Genomic DNA, 14,844 nt, shown 5'->3' on the forward strand with positions numbered 1-14,844 from the left:
CTGTGACTTTAAAATGGTAAAAAAAACCCCTCTAAAACAGACTAAAACTCGACTCCCTAAATGTTACTTCTCAGACGCACGTACGTTTTTAAAAAATATGAGAAAGGCATTTTGTGATATTAAAAACACCAAAGTGACCAAAAACATTTCGAATGTACGGAAATGGATAATCTGAACAATAAAATCTAAATAATGTCTGATTTCAGTTATAAAAACCCCCGGCTCTAATAGTAAAACATATGTCATAGTGTTTAAAAACTAGGGTATGTCCCTTTAATTGCAATTGTATGGAAGTTACATTTTCAGATTAATCTGTACTTTCACCATAGGACAATTCTGAGTCATTTTACAACAGATCGTCTATTTAGGTTGCAGAGAATTGCGAGGTAGTTTTAAATAATTTGTATTTTATTCTGTTTTCCTTGACAAACCGTGTGCAAACCATATCTTTGATTAAAACAGATTTTATTGCTTTTGAAAAGCAAACTGATTAGACACATGGTTTCCAACTTACTAGGCCTTCTCAAATCTTTACACTTATTAATCAAATGATTATTTTATTTATTTATAATTTTTACTGAGTATAAAAAAAGGAGATTAAATATTTCTTTCTGTTTGCGAAAGTTTGGTTTTGAAAACGAAGCAGTTATCGAAACTTTAAATGTATTAAACAAATTAGTAAATTTTGCATTGTAAAGTAATAACTATAACAAACAAAAAGCAGTTATTTGTAAAACTGTTACTTTTTTTTGGACTGTAAAATGATGTAAATTATATTTATTTTACAGTTGCCAATTGGACACATTGAACAAGAGGCCCAGACAAGTTCACGTGTTGCAAATAACCGCTCACAATCAAAAGTTTCTTAACTACACCAAACCTATTCGTTCGTTCGTTCGTTCATTTTTTGTCAATCCACCCTTTCATTCAAAAGTGCCCGAAACCATAGAGGTATATGGGCACGTTAAAAACATATCTAAGTCTAAGTCATTCAAAATATATTATCATAAAACAATGCATACAGAGCTCTTAAAGGGACATTCCTGAGTTTGCTGCAATTTTAAAGATATTATCAACTAACAGAGACTTTTTGACGACTGTAAGTACATATCAAATATATTTTTCTGCATACAATATTTGTGGCTGTATATTAAACGTGTTTTTGATCGTTCTAGTATTTGTACTAGGTTAAATTTCATTTTATTTCCTAAAAAAGATTTTTCGTACGTACGAAATTATCTGAAGACAAAATCCAGTTTGGGCTTCTTATAAATATTAATACGACTAGAAACACATTGAATATACAGACACTGATGTTCCAAACAAGAAAATATATTTAATATGTAAGTTTAATCGTAGTAATATTTTATTAGTCGGAAACATCATACAATGCAGCAAACTCGGGAATGTCCCTTTAAGGATTAACGATTAACATGCAATGTTTCATCAACAATTATAGTAATTAGCAAGCCACAGTATCATACTGAGTATGCTGTATACTCTAGTAACATACCTTTAATAATAAGAGGGGCTGTATTGTTTCGCATGCTCTGTTTAAAGTAGTGCTTCAAATCGTATCTCCAAACAGCATACACAGAGTGAATAAATACTATATTCCATAACGAAAATGATGCATTAGCTGGCTGGTAGTTTTGTTGCCAAATGTTCAGCTGGGATGCGTTTGGTCCTAGGGTCGATCCTCGTCGAAGGACTCATAGGCCGATTTCTCATTCAACCAGTATTCTACGATTTGGCATATCAAAGACAATGAGTGTCTTTTGGACAGACAGTTAATTCAAGGTATCCGAGTTATGGTCAATGGATGAAATGAGGAAGTCGTACGATTACAGAATACGTATCTTGCGAACTAGGAAGTGTTACCTATATGTACCCTTGTCATGAACCTTTCAGTTAAATACTTGAAATATAGTACGAAAATGTATAATTGGGAAAAGTTAAACATTTGATTATTTCAATTACAAGTTATACCCAAAGTTTCTGCAGCATTCCGCTATCTTCATCTGGGGAACGCAATTCTTTAAGGGGAAATGATACCTAGTGGCGCTGCGTGCGATAGTATCATTTCCTCTAACCGTCTGTGTATTATCAATCTTTACTTAGGAATAGTATATAGCCGTTTAAATTAAACTTTAATATAATAATATAATTATATTAACCTTCCGGCAGCATCCCTCTGACTTCATCAGGGGCAATTTACCATAGTTTGACACCCAATAGCCGATGTATTTTTCGTGCTGGGGTGTCGTTAAACATTCATTCATTCATTCATTCATTCATCAGGGGCACTAGTGATTCTCGTAATTGTATATACATTTTTCTTTTGTTTGACGACACCAATAGAGTACATTGATTTATTAATCAACGGCTGTTGGATGTCCAACATTAGATTTGTGTAATTTTGACAGTCTTAAAGAGAAACCCGCTACATTTTCCCATTAGTAGCAAGGGATCTTTTATATGCTCCAACCCACAGACAGTATAGCACATACCACGGCCTTTGATATATACGAGTCTTGGGGCACATGATGGAACGAGAAATAGCCGAATGGGCCCATCGACGGGGATCAATCTCAGACCAACCGCGCACCAGGCGAGCGCTAATTTTAACACTAGACTACATTCTGCACATTTCTGTGTAATGCCCAACTTCACTCACGAATATCCATTAATATATTATTATTATTATTATTATTATTATTATTATTCATAAATAAAATCAAGTAATTAATAGGATGTATACCACAAATTCGAATACCATAGCAGGCCCGTAGGTTCCCTCACTCGAGGACGAAAATGAAACTCTATACAAAATAAAACATATGTAAAGGTAAAAAATATGGCTTGTATCCCCTGACAGCTATGGTGGCTGTGTCCCCCCCCACAAGGCGTCCTGTTTCCTCCCCTACTCCAGAAAATAACTGATATATATAACCAGGAAGCGTCACCGAGTACTTCCGCGTAACATTAGTTACGTCGGGTATTTACTGGCCCGATGAACAAGACTTCGTTATGGCAACAAATCGTGTTAGGCAAGGCAGAGAAGTGACACTAGTTTTTACCCTTTGTGGAACACTTCAATTTTCACCCGGTAAGATGCTATTTTATTCAGTACTATTTATAGCCGAACCAACAAATGATTTAGAATTGAAAAAAAGAAAGAAAAAGAAAGAATATAAAATAATAGCTAAAAACCCAAACAAAACAACAAACAGCTAACCCACCAACAAAAAAACCCCCCAAACACACGCACACACACACACACACACACACACACACACACACACACACACACCAAAAAACAAAACAAAGCCTCCCACCCAACCCCTCAAAAAGTTATGTTGCGCTCGCCTAATGTGTGATGGTCGAAGGATCGATCACACTCAGTGACCTTGGATTTTCCTACCCCACGATTGGTACACCAGAGGTCGTGGTATGTACTGTCCTGTCTAGGCATATAAAATAGCTTGCTGCTTTATCTAGTTGTAGCCTATGTGGCGGCAGTTCAACAGTCATATGTTTACCTGTGTTTCGCATCTAGTTTACGCAGTTTTTTCTCGTTCCAACCAGTACACCACAACTGGTCAAAGGCCGTGGTATGTGCTTTCCTGTCTGTGGGAGAGCGCATATAAAATGTAGCGGGTTTCCTCTGATGACTACGTGTCATAATTACCAAATGTTTGACATCCAATAGCCGATGATTATTTAATCAATGTGCTCTAGTGGTGTCCTTAAACAAAACAGACCTTTTACTGTTTTTCGCAGAAAATGACATAATTACGGAAGATGATGTATTTTATGGATAAAAGAAAATGAAATATGTGTACACCAAACTATATTTGTTATACTGTCAATAGTAATAAGAATTCCTTAACGCTAAAGATTTTACATTACCTGCCTAATACATATGGTTCTTTCTTTTGAAGGATATAACCCTGCCCAACGTTCACTACTTGATCTAAAGTCTGTTTTGTTTAACGACACCACTAGAGCACACTGATTTATTATTCATCGGCTATTGGATGTCAAACATTTGGTAATTTTGACATATAGTCTTACACAGGAAACCAGCTACATTGTTCCATTAGTAGCAATGGATCTTTGACTTTGATATGCACCATCCCATAACACATACCAATCGTGGTGCACTGGCAGGAACGAGAAACAGCCCAATGAATGGGCCCATCGAATGCCGGGATCGATCTCTGACCACTTTACCACTGAGCTACGTCCCAACCCGTGTGAGATCTGTGCGGTTCACTGTATGGATTATTCTGCTGTCAATAAATTGCTTTGAATAGACACAAACATTCACCCACTCACTCAGGTAATCGATCGAGTATTATTTATTATCACTATTATTTTATGTTGTGAAACGATCCTCCACATTACGTCACAGTTACGTCGATGGAATGTGAGGGCGGGACGTAGCCCAGTGGTACAGCGCTCGCTCGATTCGCGGTCGGTCTGGGATTGATCCCCGTCTGTGGGCCCATTGGGCTATTTCTCGTTCCAGCCAGTGCACTACTACTGGTTTATTAAAGGCCATGGTATGTACTACCCTGTCTGTGGGATGGTGCATATAAAAGATCCTTTGCCGCTAATCGAAAATAGTAGCCCATGAAGTAGCGACAGCGGGTTTCTTCTCTCAATATCTGTGTGGTCCTTAACCATACGTCTGACGCCATATAACCGTAAATACAATGTGTTGAGTGCGTCGTTAAATAAAATAGTTCTTTCTTTCTTTCGATGGAATGTAATACTCTTATTCAGGCGCGGGTCTAAAAACAGGTAATGGGGAGGGGGCGTAATATTAGTGTAATGTAATTTGAGACCCCTCACCTTACACAAACGCAAATTTAATTACTTGACCGAAAATGGGAGGGGGGAGGTTGGGGAAATGGGCGCCGGGCAATTTGTTACATTAATAATGTGTTGTGCAAAAATGTATGGGGTGGAAAATATCTCAGTATTCCGCCGGAATAGTACCAATGAAAATTGACTAGTGCGTCAGAATTTATATATATCTATATATATTTAACATCGCGTTGTGAGGTATAATAGAGAAGGAAATGCCAACCAAAGCAGTCGTATTATTTTTAAAGCTTCATTAAAATATGTTTCAGATACAGGGATTAAATTCTAAAGTATTTACTCCGAAAATTAACTGTTGAGACGACCCTTCTGGACTGTTCCGAGAGGGGTCTGTGACCATTTTTCTTTTGAGGACTTCCGGGGTGCCCCTGAGCCCCCTGCGGATCTAGCATGTGTGTGTGTGTGTGTGTGTGTGTGTGTGTGTGTGTGTGTGTGTGTGTTATGTTCTATGTTTTATGCAGTGTTTTATACGTTTAGTTTGTCAAGGGTTACACTGCGTCTAATCTCTCTGGCAGGAGTAATACGCTGTATATTAGTAATCCTTATACGTTTTAACTTTCTGAGTCTTGTTCTTAACCATATATGACTAATAAAACATTTATTTTTGGTATTTTAATAATTAGATAACCCCTATTGGAACTATATCTCGTATGGATTGGTATCCTTATTAGTATTCCAGAGGGGGTTTTAACATTAATATTGCCGAGAATTTTACTCTACTTTTATACGACTGGACACTAAAATATAATCCACTTTTTCCCTTTCTACCTATTTCAACACCTTTTAATTTACTACTATGATATTTTTATACATATTTTATTTAACATTATTATTATTATTATTATTATTTTTTTTTTTTTGGGGGGGTATACACGTATCTCAATTATTTTAAATATATAATAATGTGTTTTTGGGGTTTAAAAAAAAGGATATGGATATAGTTAAAATGGAGGTGATATTATCCATCAATCTCCAAATCCATACATTTACATTTATGGAGGAGGTGGTGGATTGGAGGGTCCAGGGAAATGAATTGAAAATGGGGAAGACCTTCCTTTCTCCTCTCCTCCGACATAAATACCCGATTAAGCTTTTCAATATTCTACCTTTTACGTAATCATTTGTAGAAACCTTTTTTTAAAAACTTTTTAACTTCCTTGTAAATAAAGTTTATTTAACCATCAATGAAGTCTTTTTTATCTAATCATTTGTATAAACGTTTTTAAACTTGTTTTTTACTTTTTATTTTTATTAATACTCCCCGTGATGTAACAAAACAAACACATTAAACGTGACGAAAACTTGTACATAAAAGAGACACTTAAAATAAATCATCATCAGCACTTGTAAATCCTTGTCGAAACAGTGCTGATCATATCAGTGAAACACGAATCAAAGCCATATCTATATAGAATAACTAGTTAAATGACGTAGGATATTGGCTTTATCCTGTGAAGGTAATAATGGGACATGGTGAAGCCGATATTCTACGTCATTAACTAGTCATTCTTTTTATCCTGTAATATAAAAACAAATCATAAGGAAAGACTATTATTTGTTATTTCACCAGACGCGGATCAAGGGGAGGCGCCGATGGGCACACGCCTCCTTTTTTTCGATGACGTTATAAATATCAAATAAAAATATAACAAAACCCTGTTCAAACACCTCTTACCTTATCCGGACGCCCCCCCCCCCCCCCTCCACAAGTCACAAACCAATGGACTCGCGCCTTGTCAACTACGTTGTCATTGCACGATGAACAAGAAGTCAAATGAACGGTTTTGTAATGTATCTATGCGCATGACGGAAGTCAAGTCATAATCTGCTAGAAATACGCTTATGACAAGCTTAATCGGTCATCATAATAAGCCAACAGAAACAGTGGTTGCAGAATGCAGAATAACACATTTTAACCGAGGGGCGGAGACAATAAACCAAAACCAGTCTTAGGTGTTCGATGGACGAACAAAGAAGTATGTATCATCCTGGGGAGTGGCACTCCTTTAAACGAACTCGGAAGGATGCATCATTATGGGAGTGGCAGTCCTCTTAAAATAAACTAAGACGGGTGTATCATCCTACGTAGTGGCAGTCATCCTAAAATGAACTGGGAATGATGTATCGTCCTAAGGAGTGGCTGGGAAATGGCTGTTCTTCTAAAGTTGAACTAGGAAAGATGAATCATCCTGGGGAATTGCAGTCATCCTAAAACGAACTAGGAATGATGTATTATCCTGAGAATGGCAGTCATCCTGAACGAACTAGGAAGGATGTATCATCATTGGATTGGCAGTCTTTAATGAACCAGAAAGGAAGTCTCATCATGGGAATGACAGTCCTCTTAAATGAACCAGGAAGGATATATAATCATACAAGTGGCAGTCATCCTAAACGAACGAACTAGGAAGGTTGTATCATCATTGGAATGGCAGTCCTAAACGAACCAGAAAGAAAGTCTCATCATGGGAGTGGCAGTCCTCTTAAATTAATCAAGAATGAATGGATGTTTAACGACACCCCAGCACGAAAAATACATCGGCTATTGGGTTTGAACAAGGAGATATGATCATATGAGTGGCAGTCCTCCTAAATGAACTAGGAATGATATATCACAATAAATGGCAGTCTTCTTAAAACGAACTAGGAACGATGCATCATTATATAAGTGGCAGTCCTCTTAACACTGAATTAAAAAGGATGTATCATCCTATGAGTGGTTGATGGATGGCAGTCATCCTAAAACGATTTTGAGAGGATGTATCATGCTGGGGAATAACACGTCCTTGTCAAAAAGCACAGAGATTCAAACGTGCCAAGTGTTAATAGTTTTGTCGTTCCAGTTTCTTGCTTCCAGAATAATCAACCGCAAAGAACAAGACGAAACAACACTTAAATTTTCTTCATTGTCTCTAATCAAAATCAATAATAATATAATAAGATGTAAATGCGTCTCCAGTGCGGTCTAACCTATACTTCCTGGTGCATTCAGTTACGTACCTGATATTTCACAGAAAATCCGTTTCTTCATACAATGAAGCAATAAGAACAAGTCAACAGTTCACAACTTTGTTGTAATTTGTATATCCCAGTTACTCTTTGTTTATGTTGGATCTAGAAGAGAAGAAAAATATTTAAGTTATATACACGCATGCACACGCGCTATGCACATACATATACACACACACATACACACACATGCGCTACACACACCCACCCACCCACACATGCGCTACACACAAACACACACACGCTACACACACACATACACACACACACGCGCTACACACACACACACATATATATATGTGTGTGTGTGTGTGTGCCTTCCCCCCCACTTCATATATATATACATACACACACATGTATATATGTATATATATACATGTATGTATGTATGTATGTATGTATGTATATATGTATGTATGTATATATAAGCCATCGCTGCTACTAAAAAGTGTTGGGAGGGGAGCTACAACCCCCCCTCCCCTGCCCCACCCCGCTTTTATGCCAGTGCTTAGGTCTGATGGCTTAACCACTACGCCATCGAGGCCGGTCAGGATATTCTAAATTGTTTTTAAATTTATGTTCATGCTTGTATCATGTTAAGGTTCAATCACACTTTCATGAGCACACACCTCAGCTATGTGGACAGAAGAAGTTGGTGTAGTTACACTACCCCCCCCCTCTCTCTCTCTCTCTCTCTCTCACACACACACACACACACACACACACACATAGTATCATACACACACACGCGCTACAAACACACACACACACACACACACACTACCCCCTCTCCCTCTCTCACACACACAACCACCCCCCTCTCTCTCTCTGTCTCTCTCTCACACACACACTACCCCCACTCTCACACATCCTACAAACACAGACACAAACACACCAACCCCCCTCTCTCTCACACACACACACACACAGAGAGAGAGAGAGAGAGAGAGAGAGAGAGAGAGAGAGAGAGAGAGAGAGAGAGAGAGAGAGAGAGAGAGAGAGTGTTAGTTCGCGGAATTAAGGGTTACATGTATAATCTTGCTTTTGTCTTGCACGCGTATAACTACATATTTACAATGCTTAAACATCTGTTTAAGTAAACCAGGCTTTGCAAATTAGGTCCTTAGTCTCGTCTACCATAAACTTATAAACAGATGTCGCTTATAAATTAAAAAGCAACAACAACAACAACATTAAATTAAAACTTTAATTTAATTGATTACACATTTTTGCATTATGATGACATGTGAAATTATAAACAAAGTTTCATTAATCTAGAAATGGAGTTATATATATGTGAAAGTGTACACCGCCGCCTCTAGGAAAGTAATACATATGTCTCACTTTTTTCCTTCGAGAAGGCGAGACATAAATGCCCACGGATTACTGCCTGTACTTAGAAGAACGTTTACTAAGTTATTACACTCATGTGTCACCACGTCTGCTATTAAATGAAAGTAAAAAATGGCCCTACCGTGGCCTACAGAAAATAAAATAAAATAATTATATCGACGTTTCATTGGCAAAACACATCTTCAAGAGAACAGACAAACACAATGTGCCAATATCGATGACGTGGGGATGGAGGAGGCAGTGTGTTGCTATACACATCAAGGAAGGAAGGACATGTTTTATTTAACGACGCACTCAACACATTTTATTTACGATTATATGGCGTCGGAACTATACTTATCATCCACAAAATAAAATGTTATAAGCAAGAAGGTCGATATGTTTTATTTAACGACGCAACACATTTTAAGTTTGGTTATATGACGTCGAACATTATGGTTGAGGACCAAACCGATAAAGAAAGATTTTATATGTACTTTTAAACATGTTTTTACCACTGAATTTTAAGTTACTACTCCTATGCCTAAGTCGTATCAACGTGCGTTATCAGTGTTTCGTAGTGGTAGAAACAGGTACTGTGAATGCAAAGATTTCAGCCAATAGATTTACAACTAGTTTTAAATGGTAAAAATACTCTAAGTGAAGAAGACAATAAAGAAATATTTTTTCATGTACATAAGTATATAAATGAAACAAAACGTTTCCCTTAAGTAGTAAATAAAGTATGGATCTTTAAAATTATTACTATTTATTTATTTTATTGCTATTATTATTATTATTTGTGTAGCCATTACATAATCATTGCGATAAATTGTTTGTGTTTTGTGTTTTCCTTTATCAAACCTGCTGTCTAATTATCGAACACATAGAAAACTTTATTGCGTCTTTTTTTCTGTTTCCTTTATTATTATTTTTTTTTCAATAACATTTATTTCTGTTCATATTTAAATTGCAAAAATATATTACTGTCGTAATATGTATGTATTTTGGAGAAGGCCTAGTAAGTTGTGTAATTTGTGCCTAATCCATTTGTTCTTTAAAAAACTATAAAATATGTTTCAATCAAACAACGGGTAGATAAGAAAATTTGGAGATTCACAACAGAACCTGTTTTAACTGTGTTAATTATATAGAATATGAAGAACATGTTTATATTCACTATCCTCTTTATGATGGCATTAGAGTAGATGTTTTTAAAAAGGCAGTAGCTACTATGTTAAACTTTAATAACCTTTTAGATAAAGAAAAAATATCATTACTTTTAAGCCACCCAGATATTGTTAAAATTACAGCCAAACGTTGCCATCTTATTAATTTGTTAACGTCGCCAACGATTTTTTTTTATGCATATAGATATATACATATTTTATGGGTTTGTTTTTTTAAATATTTGTAAATACAACATTTTGTAAATATTTATGATAGTCTTTTAATAGTTCTGAACTCTCTCATAACTCCATAGGAGTGACTTGTGTACTTCTATTGCTGTATTATTGTATTATTACCATTGAACTCATGTTTTTATTTTAATCTGTACACAAGGTCAGATGTAAATAAAGAATTTGTCCGTCTGTCTGTCTATGGCAAGCAATGAACTTATGATATAAAAAAATAATGAACAATTTGTCAACTTCCTTACACCGACAATTAAAGTTCGTTTCGCTTAACGACACCACTAGAGCACATGATATTTCGGAGACTTCAGAGGAAACCTGCTACGTTTGATTTTCATTAGAAGTGATCTTTTATGTGCATTTTCCAGACAGCACAGTATATACCACTAATTTTAATACACAAGTCATGGAACACTTGTTTGGGCTTGAATACCATAATATAGACCTAGCACTTGAACTCTGTGCTTGTCTTCACTTTATTAAATTAAATTATCCATTTAACAAAATGCAATTATGTAAAATAATTAAACAATTAAATTAAGTGAATTTATGAAAATATATATTTTTCTTTTAACAAACAAAATAATCTTATCAAAAACTATGAAACTAGGAGATCAGTTGAATTCCTAAATTGAATTTTTATTTCAAAATCAAATTGTTGATTCAGGGAAAATAGATCAAAATTATGAAAAATGTTACCATCATAACGCAGGACATATTTAGGACAGTGACTTCTATCAATAAAGGTGCGTTACGTAGCCCAGTGTTAAAGCGTTCGCTTGATGCGCTGTCGGTCTAGGATCGATCCCCGTCGGTGAACCCATTGGGCTATTTCTCGTTCCAGCCAGTGCTCAACAACTGGTGTAACAAAGGCCGTGGTATGTACTATCCTATCTGTGGGATGGTGCATATAAAAGATCCCTTGCTGCTAATCGAAAAGAGTAGCCCATGAAGTGGCGACAGCGGGTTTCCTATCTTAATATCTGTGTGGTCCATAACCATATGTCCGACGCCATATAACCGTAAATTAAATGTGTTGAGTGCGTCGTTAAATAAAACATTTCCTTCCTTCCTTCTATCAATAATGACAGAATATACTTAAAGGGACAGACTTAGTTTTTAAACACTACATCATATTTTTCACCTAGACCCTAGTTTCAACCCGTAAAAATGGACTCTAAGTTAATTTACAAACCTGTAACAAATTTGGATACAACAGAGTGAAACAGGTCTGTGACGCTGAAATACCCTTAAAAATTCACCTACACAACTAAAAAACCCAACAAACAACACACAAATAACTGTTTCTCCAAAATGGCATTAAAATACTATTTATAACAAATAATTATGTTTCTTGGCATTACCTTTGTCATCCAACTTTTTGCCTTGAAACAACACCGTTAATGCACTACTGAAAGAACCGATTGTAAAAATACCATATCTGTCCATCCAACAAACGATTTGACGTATCTGAAAAAACAAGAATTATATCAATTAGTAACGGTTTGAAGTTTTACATGTGCGTGCCTAAGCGTGTGTGTGGGAGTGTGTGCGAGAGTGGTGTGTACGTGTATGTATGTATGTATGTATGTGTGTAGGTAGGTAGATAGATAGGTGTGTGCGTGTGTGTGCATGTGCGTGCGTGTGTGTTCCTGTGTGTATATAGGTAGTACTAAACCAAATAACTTCCAACTGGGTCAAAGTTCGAGGTGCACCTAACTTTGGATAGAGAAGTTAACACCACAAGTCCTGTGATTGGCGACAAATATGTGTGTGTTGGTTGTACCACCGTGTCAAGTAGCCTTGTGCTTGAAACATGTATGGGGTACCTTTAAAAAAACCTGCTCAAATTTTGATGTGAGGGGTGGTTGTATTTATATCCGTGGTGTACATGTCGATTGATACGCTGCAGGTAGGAGTTTTAGCAACATATGTTACTATTATCGTCTATGGCATTTGATTTGGCAGTATGTGTGCATGTATCTGTGAATATGTACGTATGTATGTATGTATGCATGTATGTATACATATATGTATACATGTATGTATGTATGTACGTACGTACGTACGTATGTAGGTATGTATGCATGCATGTATGTATGTGTGTGTGTGTGTGTGTTTGTGTGCGTGCATGTATATGTATGTGTGTGCGTATATATGTATGTGTGTGAGTATATATGTATGTGTATATGTGTGTGTATGTGTGCGAGAGTGGTGTGTGTGTGTGTATGTGTACGTGTGCGTATATATATCTCTGTGTGTGTTTGTGCGTGTGCGTGCGTGTGTCTTTATAGGGCTAATAACGTTCATCTTAAGTGCAGTACTGGCAATAAAAAAGTCAAACCGACTTAAAAATCAATCGAAATATTTGCACGAAGGTTGTGAAAATCTATGGAATATTAAAACATTTTATACACAAAAGATATTTTCTGGGTGAACACTTTAATTTCATTCGTTCGTGTGAAATAAAACTAAGTGTGTGGCATTTTGTTGGGTATCCTTGAAAACTACTTATAACACTATACAGTATATATACAATCTAATATTGAGGCCCACCTGGCCAACGTTTATATTTATACACAGTAGTGGCGTGACTACAAAATCAATGTTTTCATCCTACCAGGTCTCAGCACAACAACACGCGTACAAGATATACAGAATATCAAAGTTTTGTTTTAAAGTTTTGTTTTGTTTAACAACACCACTAGAACACATTGATTAATTAATCATCGGCTGCTGAATGTCAAACATTTGGTAATTTTAACATATAGTGTTAGAGAAGAAACCCGCTAAATTTTTCCATTAGTATCAAGTGATCTTTTATACGCGCTATCACACAGACAGAAAAGCACATACCACGGCCTTTGATAGGCCAGTAGTGATGCACTGACCCCACCTGGCCAAGTGCCCGAACCCTCAAGGGTTTACATAAAATATCCACCGATGTGTTGGATTTTGTTGGGTATACTTGAAAACCACTTATAACACTATACAGTATATACAATCTAATACTGAGGACCACTGAGGACCACACCACTAGAGCACATTGATTAATTAATCATCGGCTACTGGATGTCAAACATTTGGTAATGCTGACTCGTAGTCATCAGAGGAAACCCGCTACATTTTTCCTAATGCCGCATGGGATCTTTTATATGCACTTTCCCACAGACAGGAAAGCACATACCACGGCCTTTGACCAGCTTTGGTGCACTTGTTGGAACGAGAAAACCCCCCAATAAGTTGAATGGATCCACCGAGGTGGTTCGATCCTGCGACGCAAGCACCTCAAACGAGCACTCAACCGACTGAGTGAAATCCCACGGCCTTTGACCAGTTGTTCCACTACGCCACAAAGACCGACTTTTATTCATTCATTCATTCATTTCAATTTATTTTCGTGCTTATATCTAATTAAGGTTCAGGCACGCTGTCCTGGACACACACCTCATCTATCTGGGCTGTCTGTCCAGGACAGTGGGTTAGTTGTTGGTGGTCAGTGAGAGAAAAGAGGGTGTAGTAGTCTTACACCTACCTAGCCCGAGTACTCTGACTGTAAGAGAGCTAGACGGACATTTGGACATAAACACGCTCTCATTACAGTCAGAGACCAACCTATGTCTTTTTTTGGCAATTCCTGACTACCAAACGGTAGGCAACGAGTCCCGCTCTAATACCACAACAATCCTATGTTTGACGTCAAATACCTTTACATCAATCATTTTCGAGTTAAGTGATACAAAAAAATCCACATATTAATCACTAATACACTTACTACAGAAAGAAACCCGACAGCACCCACATTCAGCTACGCTTCGTGACACTCCGTCGCAACAATTGCAAAGCTCGGCGATCTATTTCGAGACGTAGACCACGTGATCGCGCACTGGGCGATTCCGCCTTGTGCAGCAGTTACAGGGGCCGTCTCATATCAAGCGAAGTTACAACATGGAAGAGTTGGCTAATGCCGTTTTGGATGAATTTGGATTTCATTACGTCATTAAACCAAAACAATTACACATTATTGATTCTATTTTGAATTTGAAGGATACATTTGGGGTGTTATCGACAGGATACGGCAAAAGTATGTGCTACGTGCTGCCTCCTCTTATGAGATGACCCCTGTAACTGCTGCACAAGGCGGAATCGCCCAGTCTCGAAATAGATCGCCGAGCTTTGTAATTGTTGCGACGGA

At 37.0% G+C, this 14,844-nt stretch overlaps 1 protein-coding gene and 1 long non-coding RNA gene across 5 annotated transcripts in view; one reads left to right on the top strand and one right to left on the bottom strand.

Annotated features, from left to right (window-relative positions):
• The window catches only part of LOC121369116 (serine/threonine-protein kinase TBK1-like), a 78,713-nt gene that overhangs the window by 44,944 nt on the left and 18,925 nt on the right, over positions 1–14,844 (bottom strand). For both annotated transcript variants that reach the window (XM_041493976.1, XM_041493975.1), the window contains exons 2-3: positions 12,014–12,119; positions 7,894–8,007 (exon numbers count right to left, since the gene is read on the bottom strand). The gene's annotated coding sequence lies outside the window, so the exon portion shown is untranslated. The remainder of the gene's footprint in view (positions 1–7,893; positions 8,008–12,013; positions 12,120–14,844) is intronic.
• LOC121369118 overlaps positions 1–14,844 on the top strand; it is a 35,872-nt gene that overhangs the window by 14,680 nt on the left and 6,348 nt on the right. Inside the window, exon 3 of one of the 3 annotated variants that reach the window (XR_005957562.1) lies at positions 789–1,096. The exons of the other annotated variants lie outside the window; for them this stretch is intronic. This is a non-coding gene — a long non-coding RNA (uncharacterized LOC121369118). Of the gene's footprint in view, positions 1–788; positions 1,097–14,844 lie in introns of those variants that run through there. 3 annotated transcript variants of the gene reach the window in all.

This window comes from Gigantopelta aegis, chromosome 3, assembly GCF_016097555.1.
Source record: "Gigantopelta aegis isolate Gae_Host chromosome 3, Gae_host_genome, whole genome shotgun sequence".
Taxonomy (NCBI): Eukaryota; Metazoa; Mollusca; class Gastropoda; order Neomphalida; family Peltospiridae; genus Gigantopelta; species Gigantopelta aegis.